This window comes from Dreissena polymorpha, chromosome 1 (assembly GCF_020536995.1).
Source record: "Dreissena polymorpha isolate Duluth1 chromosome 1, UMN_Dpol_1.0, whole genome shotgun sequence".
NCBI classification, from domain to species: Eukaryota; Metazoa; Mollusca; class Bivalvia; order Myida; family Dreissenidae; genus Dreissena; species Dreissena polymorpha.
In genome coordinates, this window is record NC_068355.1 from 33546872 (window position 1) to 33572190 (window position 25319).

Genomic DNA, 25319 nt, shown 5'->3' on the forward strand with positions numbered 1-25319 from the left:
CGCTCTCAGTACCGATAACCTCTAACCAACACATGCAAACACACAAAGCTCGCATTGTGCTAGATTAATCGAGCTTTCAACAAGCGTGTTCGATATATATTTGGTATTTCAACTTCATTAATTTCAATGAAAAGAAAACAGCTGGAAAAAATCAATCAAGTCATTACTGCATTTATCTCCCTTATATACGATCGAAGACAAATACGGACATTTTCAGTCTTACCAGACGTGAAAGGTTTTCAAGTTATTATTTTGTTCTTAGTTTATAAAAATTAAGCTTGTTGTACACACCTGTCATTCATACTTTTAATTTGTAATATGCATTTAAAAACAGCATAACTAATGAAACAAAACAATTGATGGCAAAAAGAACCAATACGATTGGTATGGTGATTTCTCAGACCGCCCCGCTTGAAAATAAATATCATTTGTAGTGTAAAAAAGTAGATTATTGATACATAAATATATCATGAATACAATCGACGAATTAAGAAACTTATTTGACAGTGACAGTGTCCCTCGTCTTTTAAGATTTCATAGGTATCAACAATAAGTTTCTAATAGATTGACACATTCATGTCCGACCAGATTAGGTATCAACAGTAAATAAACTGCAACAATTTTTCCAAAATATTGCTTTGGTATAAAACACATATGCATTTCACAGAACAGTATTGTATTTTTTGTCGCATGCGCGGATGTGATTTCTGGTAGATCCGGAGTCTCAAACTATCGGCAGCAGTAAACGAAGATAACGAGACTTAAAAATATAAAGGTTAATACCGTCAATAGAAGCGTTTATTTTATACTTTCCGGTGGTTTATAGAGAAATATTAGTGAATTAAAACTGATAATTTCACTGTTTCAAACAATGAAAATTATCAGTGAAAATTATCGATATGTTAAATGACGTAATTTTTTGGACGAAATGACGTCATTTTCCCAACGTAATTCTTTAGTTAAACTCTTTAACAATGTATATAAACTGTGAAATAAAGCATAAAATAAAAAGAAAATTTGTTGGGTTCGGTGGATTATCGATTTTAATTCACTCGTGATCATATCAAATGTATATTTTCACTCGTGGCTGCGCCACTCGTGAAAATATTATTTTTATGATCACTCGTGAATTAAAATCGATAATCCACCGAATCCAACAAATATCCTCTATATATTTCTAAAATAAACATTAATATTGTAACAATGGATAGATTAAAGTGAAATACTGTTGCATTAAGTTGATGGCCGGCCACATTATTATTGCTGCAGCATTTACGGGAAACTGTGGATGCACGTGTCGACTGTTGGAGCAGATTAGGTATCAACAGTAAGTTTCTAATATATTGACACATTCCTGTCTGCCAGATTAATTAAGTGTTTTTACCAAGCTGATATTAAAATCGTAATTCGTGTCAAACACCTGAAAAGCTTAGTCTTAGAAGTGACAAATACGTTGAATCCACGTGTCATACGTTAATATGTGGAAGTTTTAATAATTATGTTTCAGAAACGGCCTGCCGGACTTAAGCAAAACACAGACAACCCAACCCGATGGGCAGACATCAATGGTGAATCCTGTATACACTGTGGGTGTTTAGTAGGATATACTGGTTAGATTTGACTTTTCGAAAATATATTTTAATGACTAAAAAGTCAAATAGGATGAAATCGATAGAGTCAATCAGGGCCGGTAATAAAATAAACTGCAACAATTTTTCCAAAATATTGCTTTGGTATTAAACACATTTGCATTTCACAGAACAGTATTGTATTTTTTGCGCATGCGCGGATGTGATTTCTGGTAGATCCGGAGTCTCAAACTATCGGCAGCAGTATACGAAGATAACGAGACTTAAAAAATATAAAGGTTAATACCGTCAATAGAAGCGTATATTTCTAAAATAAACAATAATGTAACAATGGATAGATTAAAGTGAAATACTGTTGCATTAAGTTGATGGACGGCCAAATTATTATTGCTGCAGCATTTACGGGAAACTGTGGATGCACGTGTCGACTGTTGGAGCACGTGGTCATTTTAACAAACAGAACACTGCTTTCTTAATTACAAATAGGACAGAATGTTTTTAAACAAATAGACATTTTAATAGCTCATGGAGAATGCATTTGCGTTAGGTGTCGTCTCATATTAGCCTGTGCGGTCCGCTGATATGATTGTTTGCTCAAATGTATTTTTCCGTAGCGAAAATCCAGTTGAGTAGAAATGTGGCGTCCCTAAAATCTGTCTTGACAGCACAGGCTAATCCGAGGCGACACAAAAAGCATTTAACCAATTTTTTTCGACAGCGAGGCTGGTAACTTCCCGAACCATGGTTGCTTCTATCCACGAACTCTACGTCGATATCACTAGACGCTTGTTCCGGTGAAATGTCGATCGCCCGAGACGCTTGGTCGTCATCTGGGTCAGACGACGGAGGCGCCGTCTTATGGCGAACTTTTCTACGGAAGCCGGATCTACCGGTCGTGAGGTCTGAATAGCTTGACAAATAATATGCACGGTTTTGTTTCCGGTAGTGGTAGAAACAATTAGATAAGAATTGGTTGTTTGCCTAATAAGACCTTGGTCATATATTACTTTTATTTATGTACAACAATTTTTTTTGGTTTTGTGTGTGTCACAAACAATAAATTGAGACATTTATAGAAATAGACGACTATAAAAAAGAACAAAAGTGTGACAAATAACTATAGACCAACTGGCACTTAGGAAAACAGTTAATACACCGTGGGGTCATTTATCTTGTGGAAAGTGATTTACTGCCATACAAATATACCAGCACAAAAGACACAAAATCAAAAACAACAAATAATGGCATTTTTAAGGATGCAAAACTAGTTAATCCACTCACCGGCGTCATAGACATGGCGTCTGCCTTTCGATTGCATGTGCGGTCTCTTCTGACGGATAAATTTGAGTGTTTCGTCGTCCGTCTGCCGTTGGGTTTCCGTCAACACACCGTGTATTTTCAAAATAGTATTTGCTTTAAAAAAGAACAACAAGTACTATTTTCTGTATCCTGTTCTGGATCATATCGGAGTTCTACTGAAATCAGATCACAGTTCTCAAGAACTGATCATATACATGTGTAGTTATTTTATTAACTGATCATGACATATTTTATATGAACTTCCGGGTATTACAAAATATAAATTAGGTATCAGATATGGGCAGTTATACTCAAAGTTTGAAAGTGTTTTTATTTGTTCATTACATATTTAAGCATTAAATACCTACTTTTTAATTAAGTAATGTTTCGCACTTCATTTGTTAAATGATCTGCCAAAAATCTGCTATAGTCTGGTCAAAGTAAAAGGCGTTGGTCTTTGACTGATTTCTAGTTAACATAGAGATTATATAGTTTTTGGCACCAATGTTTTTCACTATTTAAGCCATAAGAAAACGGACTCAGTATAAATTAGATGCAAGTGTGTAGCTTAATGTGTGCTTTGACTATGTAACAAGGCAACACCATACACACCCGTTTCAGGTTGAATGTATCCTGTATCTTTCCCATAAATTCCTGTGCAAACTCAGGGTACGTATAAAGCGTCTCTTTCAGTACAGACAGCTCGATCTTGTTGATATCGCAGTAGGTCAGGACGCGAACAAAGTACAGAGACTTCCCACTGTTGGTCAGGTCTTGAACGTCCCCTCCGAAAAAGGCGTCCTTACCTAAAGTGAGAAATAATCACCATCATCATTATCATCATCATCATCATCATCATCATCATCATCATCAACACCATCATCATCATCATCATCATCATCATCATCATCATCATCATCATCATCATCATCATCATCATCATCATCATCATCATCATCATCATCATCATCATCATCATCATCATCATCATCACCACCGCCATCATCATCATCACCATCATCATGCAAGGATTCAAATTGTGATAAGAAAGCTTTGAGAGGAGTGAGTAACACATTAAGTGAGTTTTCAATACATGTCCGGGAACAATTAGGAGGAATAAACCAGTAGAGGAAATTTTAAAGCGTAATAGGGGGCAACCGCTGCGGAGAGTTTGTAACCAATATTGTATGTAACCGCAAACCCTTGGGAATGTAAAGTTGGCTAGATTCTTGGAATAAGAACGCCATGTATACCTGCCGAGACTCTCTGGAAGGCGGGGCAGTTGTTAAGCAGATTCCGATTGAGATGAAGGCAGATATCCACCTGCAGACTCCGGAAAACTCTTTGAAACCTGCATGAACAGAACCATATGTTTGCCTGTTTGTTATTCGAACATTAATATTTTATAAAAAAAAACATACGTTCAGAATTTAACACGCTTACTGTAAGTAAAGATACATTTTGCAATAAATTATAGACATAACGTTGCTTATCAACCAATTAAGATTTAAGTAAATAGGATTTAACAATCTGCAAGTGCAATTTTAAAATTCTCATTTATTTTTCTGATCCTCAAAAATATTTAACAATTTTAGAGATAAATGCGCCGAAACGGACCACTAAGAACTAAAGAAAACATATGAGGCAAATTTAGAGGGGTTAATACCACGTCCGGCTATTAGGGTTTGACATCCTATATGAGAACATTTAAAGGAACATCACCACCGCTTACTCGAAGTTTTAAATTAACATTGTGGGGTGGGCGGTTTTAAAATTCGCACGTTAAGACATCTTTTTCGGAGTGGGCGGAAGTAAATTGTAAATACTCCGCCCTCTAATCCCCACACAACTAAACGACCTCTCTGCACTTATAAATCATTTCTTTTTAAAAATAGTAAGCTCCCCATACTGTGTTCATGTCGATTTCATTGGTATACGCCGACGTATGCTGGAAGCTCTCTTGTACACACCGTATTACGCGTCACGTCGATGGCAGAATGTTCCGTCGATGACAGATAGCTTTACTCGACCGCGTACAACAGGTAGATTACAAATTCGTTCAATATAATTATATAAAGCAAGTAAGGCCAAAATCGTTGCTACGAACATATTGTCCATTGACTGAGGACGCCAGCAGGTAATTTTGGACTCGTAGTTCAAGTTTTTAAAGAAATGTGAACGAGATAAAAGTGACAGTTTCCGAAAAATCATGAAAAATGACTGATTTTTGTTAAAATATCTCAAATTTGAAATAAATGGCACGATTTCGTGTTATACACATACGCATTTATCTCTTAGGGATACGTAAGCCAAATATCCGCCCTTTGAGTTGTTTTATGAACATGTTACAGGCGTCCAAACTGACCCCGTCGAAAAAAAATTGGTGCCGTAGTTGGCAGATATGTATTTTAAATGATGCCGCTGATGGCAGAAACGCTGTAGAAAATGCTAACTTTGATGACAGATTGTCAAAATAACTATTTCGTTTATTTTTCTCTTCTTTTTGTACTTTTATACACAATTGAGAAGCGAAACTGTCCTTTGTAATATATTCTCAAGAAAAGAAGGTTATGTATGCTGTAGGTGTATGAATATTCTGTTCAATAAACTTGATTATGATACCTATATAATATATATGACGAGGCTATAATATAATATAATGAGGGTGTTTTTTTGTAGAAAACCGTCACCATGAAGAGGTTCAGGTGTTATTACTGAGACTCTTGAGTTTGATGTCCACAAAGACACTGTACACCACCTCATAGAACACCACGAATCTTAACCATTAAGTACAGGGAGCTGGAACTGAATGAGAAAATGGGTCGTCACGGCTACAGAACAAAGGATTATGACCATATGTTAAAAATATATGTGACCATACATCACAGTGGCATACACTGTATTTAATATTTATTATAATGATGCGGTATGAACATTAAATGTTTACTAGTGCCTTATTTATCATAACAAGTGTCTGTGTTGAATCATGATTTCGTATATACGCAATTAATTCAAATGGCCATGTTCGTCGACATAATAATGTTACCTCTTTTAAGATTTTCAGAACAATCTTTATAAGATTTTTTGAGTTTTAAGAAATCTTTTTGTTTATTATCAAATGTTTAATTGTTTTTCATTGTTAATGTTCTTTTGAAGCTAGTCACACTGTTTTAAACTCCGACAAGTCATATTAGTATACCACTAAGTCCTGTAGGTCCGTGCATTATAACCATTACAATTTTTAAGTGAAAACAAAACAAAACACATAATCTGATTAAAAATTTAATGATAACAATTGTATTTCTAACATGATAATTATCTAATATTGCTTTTATTGAACAAGTACGTTTAAAAATATAATACAAGTCAAACGTATTTTGATGGAGATGGTAAGTCATCTAGAGGTTTTGTTTTGTATGTTTTACTTGTAACTTATTCGTATGATTATGTTATTTTTTGCATCGGGCGTTTCTTGTTAAGTCGTCTGGAAAGCCAGCGATAGAGGTAAAACTAAAAGTTTTGGACTCGAAAACACGCTGATAAAAATTAAAAAATTCTCAATTTATCTATATCGGTGGGTTTCCAGAGGACTAAAGACGAGACGCTCAATGCAACGTATAGTAAAATAATTCGTAGAAGTAACAATTTAGATGTACAATCTAAACCTCTCTCACATTATACGTTTTCACAGACATGCCATTCTAACACAAACAACGATGTCTCTAACAACATACACGTAATTTTATATCTCAGAATTTTGAAGTCGCAGTATACGTTATATAGGAAAAATGACGAACCCGATAGTGTATGAGATGTAACAATAATGTTAAACTGTCCATAGTCGACGTTTGTTTTGAGAATAATGTAACACAGTTGTAGCAGTGAGATTGCAGATTTTCTGTTTTTGTTTACATGTTTTTACTGTTACAGTTCTAAATAAAGTTTTATCAGATGAATTGTGATGTGTTGTTGAATATCTTTAAGACCTTTGCGGATATGGGCTAAAATCTTGGATTCATCGCATGCATGAAATTGTCTCACGCCCCTTTGTCCATGTGCAAGTTGATCTGGAGCCGATATCTGTCCTTTCTTTCGTTTCTGCTTCTTGCGATTTCTTTCTGTAGTGTCAAAGACGTGGTCTCTGAAAATTTAAATAAGCTTTTCTATATAACAGGTATGGACAGTTACATAATAGCGATACATAGTTTATATTTTAATAGCCCTAAATATGATTCCAACTATCATTAAATATACATGTACTTATTCATTGTCATTGTTACATATCTTAGAACATATTAAGACGGAACATTCTGCCGGATAAATATCATAATCCTTTGTTCAGTAGCCTTGACGACACGTTTTCTCATTCAGTTCCAGCTCCCTGTACTTAAAGGTTAAAGATTCGTGGTGTTCTATGAGGTTGTGTACAGTGTCTTTGTGGACATCAAACTCAGAGTCTCAGTAATAACACCTGAACCTCTTCATGGTGACGGTTTTCTACAAAAAAACACCCTCATTATATTATATTATAGCATCATTATATATATTATATAGGTATCATAATCAATTTTATTGAACATAATATTCATACACTTACTGCATACATAACCTTCTTTTCTTAATGATATATTACAAAGGACAGTTTCGCTTCTCAATTGTGTATAAAAGTACAAAAAGAAGAGAGAAATAAATAAAATAGTTATTTTGACAATCTGTCATCTACGTTAGCATTTTCTACAGCGTTTCTGCCATCAGCGGCATCATTTAAAATACATATCTGCCAACTACGGCACCAATTTTTTTTCGACGGGGTCAATTTGGACGCCTGTAACATGTTCATTAAACAACTCAAAGGGCGGATATTTGGCTTACTTATCCTTAAGGGATAAATGCGTAAGTGTATAACACGAAATCAAGTCATTTATTTCAAACTTCAGATATTTTGAACAAAAAGCAGTCATGTTCAATGATTTTTCGGAAACTGTCACTTTTAACTAGTTCACATTTCTTTAAAAACTTGAACTACGAGTCCAAAATTACCTGGTGGCGTCCTCAGTCAATGGACAATATGTTCGTAGCAACGATTTAGGCCTTACTTGCTTTATATAATTAAATCGAACGAATTTGTAACCTACCTGTTTACGCGGTCGAGTAAAGCTATCTGTCATCGAAGGAACATTCTGCCATCGACGTGACGCGTAATACGGTGTGTTGTAGACGCGAAGCGAGGTTTTGGGGCAGATGGTGAAAGTTGATAAACTCTTTGATGCTCTGGGTTTTATCATGGTATTCGTCCAATCTAAGATACACTCTCATCATAATCGAGCTACCGTTGCTCAAGAAAACGGCGCTTAGAAGAGCTGTTAGGAGAGGCGAAAATAGTGTTTATAGAAAATACAGTTTCCAAATATAGTATTTCAAAGATTTTTTTTTGAAAATAGTGTTCCGAGAAATAGTGTTTTTAAGGAGCTAAGTCACGTAATATTTTTGCAGGTTCTGATTCAGATAGGCATCTTATTGGGCAAAATATAAAAATAAGATTAACACGTGCCTAACAAAGGAAGTTTTTTTTTTTTTTAAATCAAAATACATTACAAAAAGCACTAAAACTGAAGATGATGTAGTCATAAAGTAAATTTGGCCTCCGCGGAACGCACGCTTAAAGTTTTAGCATTCTGTTGATTTTGAACAAATGGTAAAATTGAAGACAATTATGACGCAATATGTGTATGATTTATGATTTATGTTCTACTGTATATCATATAATAATAAAATGATCTCTAAATGTATGAATCATTCTGTGACAAAATATGATATTTTTTTCCAGATATAATGCGAATAAAATAGCTCTGTATTAAACATGGGGTAGGCTCTGCGACAACGGGGTTTAGTGAATTCGCGCTTTCCTACTTAACTGGGTGTTCGCTAACAAGACAGTTCCTTTAAAAGGGAAAATGCCATGAAAGCGTTAAAAGTTACCAGATCAGCCTGTGCAGTCAAATTCCATTAAGCCCTATATTCCCAGAACGAGGCTCAAAGGTAAATATGGATCAAATAGAATCTTACAGCCAAGCAACATAGCAAAAATGGAGAATATCTTCTCCACGTTGGTGTTTGGGGAGAAGTTGACGAACCCTATACTGGTGAGGGAGGTGAACGTAAAATACAGCGCCGTTATGTAGTACGTCTTGACGCTGGGGCCGCTGTCAGTACCGTACGGCTCGTGGATATTGGTCGTAAGCTTTTTTAGCCAACCTGCGACAAACCGCAAATGTGAGAGCGACCGAAACATGTTCACGGACAATTACATGTACTTAATCAGAGCAACCGCAAATGTTTACAACTTTCCCAAAGAAAGAAATAAAAACGACCACCAATGTTCAAAAGGATATGTAAAAACTGGGCATAATGCATGTGCGTAAAGTGTCGTCCCAGATTAGCCTGTGCAGTCCGCACAGACTAATCAGGGACGACACTTTCCGCTTTAATGGCATTTTTTGTTTAAAGGAAGTCTCTTTTAACCGAAAATCTAGTATAAGCGGAAAGTGTCGTCCCTGATTAGCCTGTGCGGACTGAACAGGCTAATCTGGGACGACACTTTACGCACATGCATTATGCCCAGTTTTTACAAAACAAGACATATTTGATCCACGCTCTGAGCAAACGGTTTTAATGCATGTGCTTAACGTACCGTCCCAGATTAGCCTGTGAAGTCCGCACAGGCTGATAGGAGATGTGCTTAACGTACCGTCCCAGATTAGCCTGTAAAGTACGCACAGGCTGATAGGAGACAACTAGTTCCACTGTAATTGTATTTCTCGTTTAGAAAAAAGTCTCTTGTGAGCGAAAATCCAGTTTAGGCGGAAAGTTTTGTCCTGTAAACGAAACATGTTATAAAAGCGGAATCTGTCGTTCCTGATTAGCCTGTGCGGTCTGCACGGGCTGATCTGGGACGACACTTTAAGCACTTTCATTAAACTCCCTTTTCACAGATCACGGCCCCTATATATTATAAAGCAAAGTTTAATTCAATTTAATATCCCAAGACATCTATTGATTTCACTCATACTATAAGATTCTTTCATCGGGTTCTTTAAGCATCGCGTCAATAATTATCTCAACGCTAGAATCGATTTATCTAGAAAATCATGGGAAAAGGCGAGTTAATTAATTAATATTCACGTTTGCCCCTTTGATTAATGTGCTCACTGACAATATCGCTCGCAGAAAATATATACACAGTCAATATATGTTTGTTAAATACTAATGTTGGCACCATACTGCCTCCTACCAAGAATATTAGAGGTTGTAATTACATATCGGTTAATGAATGATCCTCGTTCTGGGAAAACCGGGCTTGATGCGTGGGCGTATAGTGTCGTTCCAGATAAGCATGTGCCGTCCGCAGTAGAGCCAATGAAGCCGGAACTTTCCGCCTAGACTGCTTTTAGATAATAAGAGACTTCCTCTAAACGAAACATTCTATTAAATACGAAATCTAGGACGATATTTCACGCAATTGCATTAAAGGTAACCTTCAGGGACAATATCAAGTTGCTTTGAACAAGATTGCATCATAGTATAGTTGCATGTAACCAAATAAAATACGGAAAAATCCGACGTTTTACTTGTTAATAAACAACGAATTACTTTTTTTCTTCAAACATTAGGATGAGCGACAATTTATATATTTGCATTTAATTTATGTGAAGCATTTTCTGATTATGATATGGTAGTATATAACAGTTAAGGCTAGATTGCACTTTACCGGTACGCAGTTGTTTACCATTATCGACAAAGCGAGAGTTTGGGGGCGGTAGCCCCCGATACTACTGTAAGGAAATATATAGGATAAAAAGGATTATTAGCTGTTGCCTTTGGTGTTAGATGTTAGGTGTTGCGGGTAAGAATTAGGGTACGCTTTTCCGTTCTTTTTTACGTACCGGTAAAGTGCAATTGCCTCAACAGTTAAAGAACATACAAAAAGTGTGGTAATTTTCGCAAAATAACGTAGCGTTTTAAGCATAACTACATTTTAATAAATCTCAATTGGCAAAAGTGTCGTCATAAATTATAGCCACTCAGTTGTAACCACTTTGCTTTAAAATAATAAACCCAAATAACTTCGTTTTCTAATTGAATGACACGAGCCAGACATTGACATATTCGGCTGAAACGCGCAAGAGAAAAATGCTGGAAGCAGACTCGTATTAATATTCCGCATAAATTGCATTTTCATTCGCAGGAGACTTACTTTAAATGCAAAATACTTTAAAGCGCAAAGTGTCGCCTCTGATAAGCCGTTTTGGATAACACAGGCTTTTCTGTGACGACACTTTACGCACATTCATTAAATTCCGTTTTTCATTGAGTGCGGCTCAACCATAACTTGTTTATTTTACAATACAAATATACACGCAAACGAAGTTATAGTTTAATTGTGTTAACTGTTTTATAATTAAAATTTGGCTTTTATAGCAATATTTTAATGTTTGCGAATATATTTGTTTTACTGATATAAAGTATATTGATTCTGTTGGCGAATTCATTATCCCATAATGTTGTTAAAAATATATACCCGGTAGTCGGACAAGTGCGATTGTAAGTTATTTGCAAGGTTTGACATTTTCCGAAAATATACCAGTATGAAATGCATACTTTATGTATCAAGTTAGCAGTTCTGTTTAGTATACAAGTACAATTGAGCCGCGATCTGAGAAAATGGGGCTTAATGCATGTGCTCAAAGTTTCGTCCCAGATTAGCCTGTTTAGTTCGTACAAGCAAACCAGGGTGGCCACTTTACGCTTTTATGGAAACTTTAGTTGGAAGGAATCTCTTCTACACGAAAATCCATAGGAAGAAAGTGCGAACTGCACAGATTAATCTTCGACAAAACTTTAAGCCCCGTTTTTTTTCCAGAAAGAGGCTAAATTGCTTCGTGATTGAATACAATCGCCGGACTTAAGTCTCTGCGAAAGAGCCTAACAAAAAACCGCCCCAAGGTTAAATTAGTGTATAACGGATATTATATATATATGTCAGCTGTCCAGTCGACCTGAAGACAGCGATATTAATGCTGAGAATTATTCGGTATTAGGTACGGAACGAGTCTAGAATAATTGATGCAGCAAACAGCGAATTCCGTTGAGGGATTTCTACGTCGACACATGGGAGAATGACCGCCAGAGACATATTTTTCAATTGAATGAATATTGTTCGTTCGTGTTCAGTTGGTAAAATGTTTTGAGTTACACAGTACAACTTTTAGAAAATTGGCATGTAATATGTTTACAATAACTAAACATGTACTTAGAAAACCATACTGTTTTTAATAGTCATAACTAATTACAACAGCAAGTACAAAGATTCAATAAAATATTTCTGTCCCGGGATTCGAATCCTACCTAGCCCAGTGTAAGCAAAAGATAATACGCTACCACTGAGATACGCTGGCTTTTATATTCATTACCGAATTATAAACCGTATTTTAGGACTACACGCATTCTTCAAATAATCGAGTAAAGAGTTACAAGCGATTTATTATTTTATTATTTTGCCGATTTCGAATCACGAGTATAATGAAACGCTATATTAAACAGTTTTCTAAGACATCAGTATTCTTTCGCTTGTTTAAATATTATTTATGTGTTGTTTTTTTAATCATGACACAAATTTCTTCATTTTACAAAACCGTGAACAAGTGCCCTTATAGGGGCCGTCCAACAGATAATTCGTCGTGCGACGCGAAACAATATTTGTGGAATCTACGAGGATTGCTTATATAGCTACAAAATTTACCCGTTTTAAGCACGAGTATTAATGGTCGAATGGTCTAGGCGGGAGTTTTTTTAACTCCAGGATATCAGGGGTCAGTGGTTCGACCCCTGTTGAGGGTTACTTTTTTCCTTTTTTTAAATTGCATTTTTTACTGGATATTTTAGGTTCAAATGTTTAAATTTATCAATATAAAGCATTTAAAATATTTAATGACAAGATTCAATACATGCCAAATTCTGATGGACGGCCCCTCTAAAATTAGATGTTAAAATATGTTTGAATGCTTACAAACACAAGACTAAAAGAAACATTTTTAAATATGTCTGATAAATAAAAAATAAGGTAAGTGATATTCTAGTTTACTGACCAATAACAACATGATTTTATTCTACATTTATATCGTACCATCAGGAACAATATTTGCCAATTCAACATTTACTTTCGATCGGGTGACAGAGTTTTTTACTCGTTGTTTCGTTTTCTCGAATAAATAAAAATTCGCTTCCGCTCACTTGACGGGAGCCCTTATTAACGTGACGGGAGCCCTAATTAACGTGACGGGAACCCTAATTAACGTGACGGGAGCCCTAATTAACGTGACGGGTTTCCAATTCGCTGCTTAGGCTGCAGCCATGAGTTTCCGGCAAGTAGATCCGCAACCAATTTAATTTTTGGAGAATCGATCTTAACTTTATCAAGACGATCGGGTTTGACAAAACAATGAAAGTTCTCAATCACGCTTTTCCGTAATAATTGTCAGAGATTTTTGACGGTTTCTGGTTGAAGCAAAGTCGATGATTATGTGAAAGAGGGCACATTGACACATGTCAATCATGAACCACTTATTATGGTGTTGCTATCAGTTTCCATGAAAACCTTTGTCAACCTCTGTCCTGGGTGTTTCAGATTCGCAAAGTTTTGTTTTAGTTATGATATTTGTAAGGAAACAGTAATACTGAACATTTACCATGCTCTAAAATAGCCATTATATGCATCTTTTGAATATTTAATGCGCCGAAAATTATAGAGCGTTGCAATGCGAAACTAATTAATAATTTGGTGAGTTCTGTTGTTGCGTTATATTTTGGGAAACTTCAAGGATTGCTTATATAAAGTATAAAATACATCTGATGGTATATACAGAAGGATGGCCGAGTGGTCTAAGTCACAGACTTTTTACTCCAAGAGTCCAGGGGTCACCAGTTCGAGCCCTGCTAACGGTTACCTTTTTTTCTTTTTTTTTTAAATTTTATTATTGATTTTTTTACTGGAGCATTTTTATATCAAATGTTTACATTTATCAAGTTAAAGCATTTAATGACAAACTTCGTAACATGCCAAAATCTGTGAAAAGGCCAATGTTTCAGAGATTACATGAACTCGTTTGTAAAGAGCATCAGTTTTAATCAAAGGGAACACTATTTATTTCGTAAGAAATGCATTTTATTATGACAATGCTCGAAAGCGCGAAGTAGTTGTTGGTGTGGGTGTTCGTTGTGGTGGGGAGGGGCGGGGTGCGGTCGTGGTGGTTTTTGCTATGGTGGTCAAATTGATGCTGGAGGTGGTTTGAATAAGAACAGGGGGTGATGGTTGTGCTGGTGGTTGGGGGGTGGTGGTAATGATGGTGATAATGGTGGAGGTGTTTTTTGGCGATAGCGGTTGACGTTGTTGTGGTGACTATTGAGATGCGGTGGTGGTTGTGGGAGTGTGGAAGTTGTTGTGGTGATATCAGAAGCGGGGGAGGTAATTGAGTTTGTGGCGGCTCTAGCTTTGGGCAGGTAGGGGTGGGGTAGGTGATGGTTGTTGTGGTTATAGTGGTGATGCTATAGTGGTGGTGGTGAAGTTGCGGTGTGTTGGTGGTGTGGTTGAGTCGGCGGACGTGATGGGGTTAGTTGTGGTGGCAACTGGTGTTGGAGTCGTAGTTAGCGGCTGTTTTAGTGATGGTGGTGGTGATGGTTGAGTCAATGCCCCAAGAATGCGTTCAGATCACGGTGTTCAAAGGGCTTAAGACGAGTTTGGGTCGAGTTTTCAGTGTGTGTTATTGATGTTTTATCTGGTTGTGTAATTGTTTTTGTTCAAAACATTTTGTTAAAAAAATGACATTTAACAATTTATATAATCTGAAGAAGTTACAACGATGTTTTGCAAACATTGGCCTCTGTCAGGTTTTTAATAATTAATTTATGTTTGTAAAAAGCGAACATTTGATGTAAGAGAGGCTATCGTAGTGCGCTTACGAAGTCATTAATGCGAAGTGCTTTCCCTTGTTAATATGTATATTGAAATCTGCATAATTGCGCGCAATACAGGAAAACGAGACATTTATGTGTACAGGCATGCACTATATATTAATATGTTTTGCAAATTATGTTTGTGATCAATTATATTAAGCTTAAATAGAACTATGTTCGCAAAATTGAATGTTTGTGTCGGAACCTCAAAACCAAATTTCCGCAGACAATGGCGGACAAGCGTTGAGCGTCGAGTAAAAAAAACGGCGTTTAATGCATGTGCATTTGTAGGTGGGTACGAAACAAAATTGTTGTCCAAGATAAGTCTGAGCAGTCTGAACATTTTAACCACAGAAGGCCTCTTGATTTTCGTTTGGAAGATAGTTCCTTTAAAGGAAAAATCCATAAAGGCGGACTTAACGGACATGCATTAAACCCAGTTTTCACTGAGAGAGGCTCATAAAGTAATTATATTTGAATCCAGTCAATACTGTCTGAGTACTGTGAATCCAGTCAATACTTTCTGAATTATGTGAATCCAGTCAATACTTTCTGAAATATGTGAATCCAGTCAATACTTTCTGAGTTATGTGAATCCAGTCAATACTTTCTGAATTATGTGAATCCAGTCAATACTTTCTGAGTTATGTGAATCCTGTCAATACTTTCCGAGTTATGTGAATCTAGTCAATACTGTCTGAGTTATGTGAATCCAGTTAATACTGTCTGAGTTATGTGAATCCAGTCAATACTGTCTGAGTTATGTGAATCCAGTCAGTACTGTCTGGGTTATGTGAATCAAGTCAATACTGTCTGAGTTATGTGAATCCAGTCAATACTGTCTGAGTACTGTGAATCCAGTCAATACTGTCTGAGTACTGTGAATCCAGTCAATACTGTCTGAGTTATGTGAATCCAGTCAGTACTGTCTGAGTTATGTGAATCCAGTCAATACTGTCTGTTTTATGGGAATCCAGTCAATACTTTGTGAGTTATGTGAATCCAGTTAATACTTTCTGAGTTATTTGAATCCAGTCAATACTTTCTGACGGGAAACGATGCGACTACTTTATGCCTTCTTTCGGCTGAATTAAAATGGACATTTTCAAGTGCGAATTGTAAGCTCTCATTTTGGAACAATACATGAGACGTGCTCTGTGAAAAAGGGCTTGAATGCATGTGCGTAGTGTCGTCTCAGATTAGCCTATGCTGTCCGCACAGGCTAATCAGGGACGCCACTTTCCGCTATTATGTATTTTCGTTTAAAGAGTCTCTTCTAAGCAAAATTCCAGTAGCTGGAAAGGTTAGTCCCTGCAAAGCCTATGCGGACTGCACATGCTAATCTGGGACGGAACTTTAAGCACAATTATTAAACTCCTTTTTCACAGAGCACGGCCCATATCATTTTAGATTATGCTTGGGACCGAATAATTTATTTATATGATTAGACATAAAATATGCGCTTAATGTATAGTTTTTCAGTTCAGGTATATATTATATATATATATATATATATATATATATATATATATACAAAAAAAATATATGTATGTATGTATGTATATATATATATAAATATGTATATATATATATCCCTTCTTAAAGCCAAATCGGACGTTAGGCTTGTGACGTCCTCGTCATTAGAAATAATGACGACATTTCCTGTCGAGAAAGATGGCCGCCATGACGCCATTGTGCGAAATTTTCGTATAAATTGTATTTATACCAGTGATAAAATATTGACCACATAACCAACAACATATATCTTTAATATTTAATATAAGTTTTAATTGAGAGCAGAATTTAATAAATGACGTCGTACGGGCGCTCTTTAAGTCAAACTTTCGTTTTGCCTCTTATTGAATGCTAAAATAAATCCTATTTTATTTTACAAAGTATAGGCAATAAGAATAGAAAATATAATATCGTAGACAATTTAAATTACAAACTTAATAAAAAAAAGTGATAGAACACAATATCTTTATAACTCACAATTTGCCCTGGTGCTCTCAAATTATATAATTAAGCTTAGATCTGGGAAAACGCGGTTTCATGCATGTGCGTTAAGTGTTGTCCCACATAAGCCTGTGCAGTCACCCATACCAGGGACGACACTTTCTGCGTTTACAGTATTTTTTGTTGAAAATAAGTATTTTATTATCTTAACTAAAATCAAGTTACGACGGAAAGTGACGTCCCTGATAGTTTGCGCACTTGCATTAAGACCCTTTTTCCCAGAGCGCGGCTCGATTTAATATAGAAAAATAACATAAAGGCGGAAAGTATCGCCCAACATTAGGATGTGCGGACTGCACAGGCTAATTTCTGTGATGACTTATTACGCACATGCGTTTAAGGGGCCTTTTCACAGAATTTGAAAAGTATTGAAGTTTGTCATTAAATGCTTTACATTGATAAAAAATGTAAACATTGGATCTAAAAAGCTCCAGTAAAAAAAACAAGAATGCAATTAAAAAAAGGAAAAAGTTACCTTCATCTGAACCACTGAACCCTGGAGTAAAAGTCTAGGGCCTAGACCACTCAGCCATCTGTGCTGATACAATTAGTGATTTATTTTATGCTTTATATAAGCAATCCTCGTAGTGTCCCAAAACATTACGACAACAACAGAACTCTTCAAATCGTTAAATCGTTTCGCGTTGCAACGCTTTATAATTTTGCAGATTTTTAATTCGTCAAAAGATGCTTGTAACGGATATTTTAGAGCATGGTAATTGTTCAGTATTACTGTTCCCTCACTATATGATAACTACAATGAAAATTTGCGAATCTGAATATTTTGTTTTAATATTGTCAATTTACCGACACGTGAACATGTCCCTTTAAGCCCTGTTTACCCGGAGCGAGACTCATATATTAAACCATTTATGCCTAGCGTCTAGAAAAAAGGCTTGGCAAACAGCGTAGACCCAGATGAGACGCCGCATGATGCGGCGCCTCATCACGGTCTGCGCTGTTTGCTTAAAGGAATTTCTGTAAGCAATATTCTAAATATGGAAATAAGTATACTAGACATCCATAATTTTGGAAATACATTGATCCAATTTAGAAGGATGGGAGAGTCCCTAAATGGGTTAAAGTCCCTGCCCATTCAGACTTCAAACAAACTTTACAGAAATCGCTTCTAATGGGCATCATACCGTTTTCAAAACATTAAAATACGTGCTGATCAAACAACAAGATGGCGTGAAAGGCACAAATTCGCTCACCTCGCAAAGACATAAAGTAACTGACCTATTCTTTGGAGCCCAAGATAGCATTAGAACAAATGTTGTGACCAAGTATCATGAAAAGTGAACTATAAACGTAACTTTTAGAGTGCTAACAAGTTTTTTGACATATAAGGAAAAATGTCCCGGACCCTAGCGTTCATGTTTTTCAACCAATCGGAACCATTTAGAGTGTAAACAAGGCAAATGTTGACGCTGCACAACGCACGCCGGACTAAAGACGATCGCAAAAGCTCATCATAAGCACATTGTGCTCAGGTGAACTAAAAAAGACTAGAAAATTACCAAATACGAAGTTTCTAGTAAAGATCTCTCAATAAGCATTTTTCTGATGTTAATTGATATTTCTTGTTTCTATTCATGCGACAGCTGATGACGCTTCTGGAGTAGATCGAGTAAGTACACGGAGTTCGTACCCTGCGTATAAACTGATATATATTCGTTTCGCACCAAGCGCTTATAAACACGAACATAACTAAATGTACTACCTAAAAATGAAAGAATTTTCAGTGAATAAGTGTCATTTCCATCAATCGGAAATTATGTGTTTTTTTTTCGCATGGATTTTTTTATCAGTGTACATGTGTTTTAAAATACTGTTGATATGATACTGACACATCGGTTTCCGACACATCAGTACATAAAAACAGAAGTAACTATGCGTATGTCTAAATTTATATGTATCTAGCCGGTCTGTCTTTAATTTCTGTATCTTTGTCCAACTGTCCTTAAACATGTTCTTATATTTCGCAGTGACTCAGTGGGAATGGTGTCGGCCTAGCGTTCGTCATATCTCTCTCAAGAAAACAATATACAAACTAAAAACAGCGGAGTGCTATTGGTCTTTGCGTTGATAATTGAAAAAGGAGATTTGGACAAAGTAACGACACTCAGAAAAAAGTGTTGTGGTTTTGTTTATCGCCTTAACATGATTTGGTTCCACATACAATATCTACTGAGGATATATCTTAAGAACTGTCGTTATTCTGAATGTTTAGATACAATATCTACTGAGGATATATCTTAAGGAACTGTCGTCATTCTGAATGTTTAGATACACTATCAACTGAGGATATATCTTAAGGAACTATCGTCATTCTGAATGTTTAGATACACTATCAACTGAGGATATATCTTAAGGAACTATCATCATTCTGAATGTTTAGATACACTATCAACTGAGGATATATCTTAAGGAACTGTCGTCATTCTGAATGTTTAGATACACTATCAACTGAGGATATATCTTAAGGAACTATCGTCATTCTGAATGTTTAGATACACTATCAACTGAGGATATATCTTAAGGAACTATCGTCATTCTGAATGTTTAGATACACTATCAACTGAGGATATATCTTAAGGAACTATCGTCATTCTGAATGTTTAGATACACTATCAACTGAGGATATATCTTAAGGAACTATCGTCATTCTGAATGTTTAGATACACTATCAACTGAGGATATATCTTAAGGAACTATCGTCATTCTGAATGTTTTGATACACTATCAACTGAGGATATATCTTAAGGAACTATCGTCATTCTGAATGTTTAGATACACTATCAACTGAGGATATATCTTAAGGAACTATCGTCATTCTGAATGTTTAGATACACTATCAACTGAGGATATATCTTAAGGAACTATCGTCATTCTGAATGTTTAGATACACTATCAACTGAGGATATATCTTAAGGAACTATCGTCATTCTGAATGTTTGATACAATATCAACTGAGGATATATCTTAAGGAACTATCGTCATTCTGAATGTTTAGATACACTATCAACTGAGGATATATCTTAAGGAACTATCGTCATTCTGAATGTTTAGATACAATATCTACTGAGGATATATCTTATTAAGTGTTAAAACATGGTACTTTGAATGTTAATACAAAATATATAGTATTATACATAAATGTGTATATACATTGAATAAAATGTATAGAAAATCCACAAAAACTAATTTGACTGCACACGGTATTTTTATCAAAAAAAATAAGCATTTCGTCAACATGAAGTGAGTATATACAAATCTTATGATATGGGTTTGGTTAAAAATTAATATGCTTTATTGTATTATATATGTATCACGACGTTAATTCTATTTCCAGTATTTCAAATTTATTATATACTTCATCGTGAGAAGACCTTACCTATAAAAAATACCTTTCTAGATTAGAATAAAATATTATTTTCTAAATCTAAATGTGTTACTTTTCATTTGAAGAAAAAGGATGTTAAGATTTTGTTTGTCTGGTACTCCTGACATAAGTATCCTGCAGTTTGTTCCGACAAAACAATTGATAACAATGGGTCGTTTATTTTTATAACCTTAGCTGAAGTACTTTACTTGTTACAAAACAGATTTATATGCGGAACATTACGCTAGTCAATTGTTGTAAGAGTTTGTATCAGTTGAGTGGCTTGTTTAATGACGTATCACACGAGATGCCGACGAAACAATTGATAACATTTTAGTTAACAATGTGTCGTTTATTTTTTATTTAAAACCTAAGCTGAAGTACTTTAGTTGTTGACATTTACAAAACAGATTTATATGCGGACTATTACGCTAGTCAATTGTTCAAAGAGTTTGTATCAATCAAGTGACTTGTGTAATGACGTATCACACGAGATGTGGAGCCTCGAGTGTGATGCCAAAAAGCACAAGCCACGAGACTGATACAGTCTTACTTGAGCCACCAGCGTAGTAACATCATTAAATAGTATAGCGCCTATAAGTATGTGATATTGCTATGATTACTCACATGAGTGAAATAATACATTGAACACAAGTTTAATATCAACTACACATAACATAAACACATAAAACAATTACTATGCATGAAATGAATACACTTTCTTATGACTGTATCCTATCTTCCAAACGTAACAGAATATTTCTCTGACATCTGGGGAACAAATTAACTGCCTATAATCACTATTTAATAGTGTTACATTTAAAGTCTGCAATTTGAGACATTTCAACACTATTGTATGCCAACTTTACTGTAAACAATGCATTGCACATTAGCTAGTATATAATTTATAAACAACGCTGGACATAACTAGTTGACATTTTAGCACAGTGGTATACTAAATAAATAGGTCATTATCCTGAAAAAAAAGTAAACAAACTTCAAACAAAATGTTCATTAACGTGAACTTTTTTTATCATCTAAGAATTTAAAAAAGGTTACTCTATAAAATACTCTATATGTACAATTATTTATATAGGTCCGAAACTACGCAATCTAGCAACAAATGTATACATGAGACGGCAAGGATTTGCAAACTTTGCATGATCGCCAAAAAGGCTAGTTGCAGTTACTAAAAAAATACATTGATCAGAAAATTTTAACATCGACATTGTTATATGGCCTGTGGAAAGCACTAAATTTGTAATTTTTTTTTATCTCGGACAACTTTATGATTTTCAATACTTGCTCTGAATAATGCATGTTTGCAACATAATCTGACTTTAGTATTTGCATCTCGGCCATTTTAATATTGTTACATTTTATATTACAACAAAACAAAAATACTTTGATGAGTGTAGATCAATGTCTGAAACAATTATTTAATAGTGGATACTAAGTCAGGTGTTATCACCTAAAAACTTAACAACATGTTACTGAAGTACAACCCAAATGCCCTGTACCAGTTATTGTCTATTCAATCAATCTTTGTACTGGCAGGCAGTAAAATGTCTTGGTCTCAATGAATACTATTAAGATTTTGTGCTAGCTTGATCAAGCAGCCACTTTGAATGAATGATTCAAATGTCAATGTTAAATGTTCAATATTGGACGAGCCTGTCACTGGGAAAACCGTGCTTAATTCATGTGAGTAAAGTAAAGTACCGGGTAGAAAATGCTGTCCTTATCAGTGACAAAACTCTCTGCTTTTAAGGAAAGTTTGTTTAAATGAAGTCTTTTCCAACCGAGAAATCTAGTCTGGGCAAAAAAGATCTTCCCCGATTAGTCTTTGCGGACTGCCACTTAACACATATGCATTAAGCCACTCGTTCCCACAGGCTCTTGGCATTATACAAATAGAGGTTTGGCTTGATACACGTTCATGAACCTCTAACCCTTCATTGAAATACAAAAAGCACCATCCTGCGTTTCTTCTGTACACTCTCTAGGAGCGACAACATCCACTATAAAAGGTTTCAACTCTAGCTGATACAGGTATGACATGATTTCTTTCACCGTGTTTTTCCTAACTTGTCTTATAGCTAAATTCTATCCACTTTCCTCACTGTCCATCCTCAACAAAGTTCTAGTCAGCATTTCTTCTCTTCTGCTTAAGGTTGCGGCGTTGAAAACTGTTGGTGTGTCTGAGGTTGTTTATTTTGTCTGGGCAGGTTTGATATCCACCATAATTGTTCCTCGCTAACATTTCCTGCTCCGAAAGGTGGGTTCAGGGTTTGTTCTTGAACAATCCGAATTTTTTACGTAACCTCGTGATGTTGCTTGGGTGCCAAACATTTTGGGCTCACTTTGCGGCAAACCGGGCTGCCCCGCATAAGAGTTTATGCTACTGCCATTTGGTTAAGACATGGTTTGGCCTTTTGCATTTCCCTGCTGTGCTAAATGATTTGGGTAAACTAGCAAGTTTGCTGCGGGTAGTTGCTTTGTTTGTTTTGGTAGCTCTACTGGAGATTCGAGTACATTCGCATGGGACCAGAGTGGACACCGGGGACTGAATTGAAGACAAGGACACCCCCAGATAATCCGACAGAGAGTACCGTCCCTCCTGAGCAGTTTTGAACGAGAAGTATTGTTTCAGGACCTCCCAAACTGTCTCGCAGTTAAAGTCCCTGTCTTGGTTCAAGTCCTAGTTAACGCCCCTGTGGTTACGTGGCATGGTTTAAGACAGAGGGGTCTGACTTCTGGGTGGGGTGGACATGGGGCAAGGTAGCAAGCCGCGGCTTGGTATCTTGGTGTTTTTTTGGTATCTCCATCATGGGCCTCTCAGCTGGAAAGTGGTTGTGTTTCAGATATTGGATCTGAAATGAATTATTAACATTACATTTTAACTCTTAGTCATTAAAAACCTATGACCAGACAAGGGCAAGTATACATTTTTACACAATTATGCAATTTAACATAATTTGTACTAATATAAAAGAAATTATTAAGCTTTCCTGTAACATTTGCAGCTATCTGATGCAAGGGAGATAATGAGTACAGGGAAAAAGTGACAACATTGCCACATGGTTGAATCAAAAAGCAGGGTTCTACTTAATTGATTGAAATCCATGATCAGGTAAGCATCATTTTAGCTCTGACTTCCATTTAGGATTTATTATTTCATTAATTATGTGGTTCAATGTATTTATTTATTAAATAGTAATTGTTTTGCTTTATATTTTACTGCAATAACTCTTATTTACAAAAGTCAAAGGTTGTGGTTCTTGTACAAGCACATTTACTCATTGATATCTTTGAAACCATGAAGTTTCATGTCGAAATCTTGTATCGTATCTGAGATATAGCCATGAATAGTTACATCATATAAAAACAACAAAAGGCTATAACTCTTATATAAGACAATGTTGGGTTATGGTTCTTGTGCAAGTTACTTCTCTTTATCTATACAACCATAAAGTTAAATGTTAAAATCTTATATATTTTCTTAGATATAGCCCTAAACAGTTTGTGACAAAATGACATACAGACAAAGCCAATTCTAGATCACTCTGGGTGTGGTTGGGTATAACAAGGGGCATACATTATGTCACTTTCACATAGGATGATAAAATGTGCACATTTCAATAGGGGTTATCTACTGCCCAAGGTGAATGCACATGTGAATCAGTCAATTGTTGACAAGTAATTGATTGGAACTGATTTTTACACTTATTGTGACAGTGACCGTGACCTTTGACATAGTGACCCCAATTTGAAGGGGTCATCTACTGCCCAAGTCCAATCGGCATAGGAAGTATCAAGCCAATCGGTCAATTGGTTGACGAGTTATTGATCAGAAACGATTTTGACACTTATTCAGACAACGTAGCAGAAATTGTCTTCCCTAATTAGCCTGTGTGGAGTGCACATATATGAAGCAGAAATTGTCTTCCCTGATTAGCCTGTGTGGAGTGCACATATATGAAGCAGAAATTGTCTTCCCTGATTAGCCTGTGTGGAGTGCACATACATGAAGCAGAAATTGTCTTCCCTGATTAGCCTGTGTGAAGTGCACATATATGAAGCAGAAATCATCTTCCCTGATTAGCCTGTGTGGAGTGCACATATATGAAGCAGAAATCATCTTCCCTGATTAGCCTGTGTGGAGTGCACATATATGAAGCAGAAATTGTCTTCCCTGATTAGTCTGTGTGGAGTGCACATACATGAAGCAGAAATTGTCTTCCCTTATTAGCCTGTGTGGAGTGCACATATATGAAGCCTGGTTTTCCCAGAGCCTGGCTCATATGGAAATATATATGTAAACAAAAATTACCTAACATGATCCATACAAACGTAGGATAATACAAATGTAATATGCAAACTTTGATATCACTAGGAATGATTCGTGGAAATTTGAAACATGCACGTGGGACATCAATATAAGGCTTGTTTTGGGAAAAGTGAGCTTGAAGCATGTGCTTAAAGTGTTGGCCTTAATTGTGCAGTCCAACCAGGGTAATCAGGGAGGACACTTTCCTTTTGAATGGTAGTTTTCGTTAAAAGAATGTGTTTGGGACAACAGTTTACGCTCAAGCATAAGCCCAGTATTTGCAGAACACAGCATATATAGTTGTTTTCCATACTGAGCAAAAATTTCAATAAACTGCTGTGAGTAGATTGTCCAAACATTTGAGATGGCTGACCCGCGCGCTGTTCATGCTATTGTCATTGCTGTGCGGATGGCTTTGTTGCTTGGATACTGTGGGCTCGCTGAACATGGCTTTGTTGCTTGGATACTGTGGGCTCCCTGAACGAGTAGCTCTGATTTGGCAATGTCTGAAGGTGAACAATTATAGGTGACCGTTGTTATAGTGAAGCTGAACGCCACCAGACAATTATAGGTGACCGTTGTTATAGTGAAGCTGAACGCCACCAGACAATTATAGGTGACAGTTGTTATAGTGTGAGCTGAACGCCACCAGACAATTATAGGTGACCGTTGTTATAGTGTGAGCTGAACA

The 25319-nt window shown here is 36.0% G+C and overlaps 1 protein-coding gene across 6 annotated transcripts in view; it reads right to left on the reverse strand.

Moving 5' to 3' along the window:
* LOC127876068 (uncharacterized) overlaps positions 1-25319 on the reverse strand; it is a 299486-nt gene that overhangs the window by 166705 nt on the left and 107462 nt on the right. For 2 of the 6 annotated variants that reach the window (XM_052420972.1, XM_052420950.1), the window contains one exon: positions 19047-23171. The exons of 2 other annotated variants lie outside the window; for them this stretch is intronic. The gene's annotated coding sequence lies outside the window, so the exon portion shown is untranslated. Of the gene's footprint in view, positions 1-19046; positions 23172-23233; positions 25135-25319 lie in introns of those variants that run through there. 2 more of the 6 variants (XM_052420940.1, XM_052420961.1) reach the window with 2 other exon arrangements.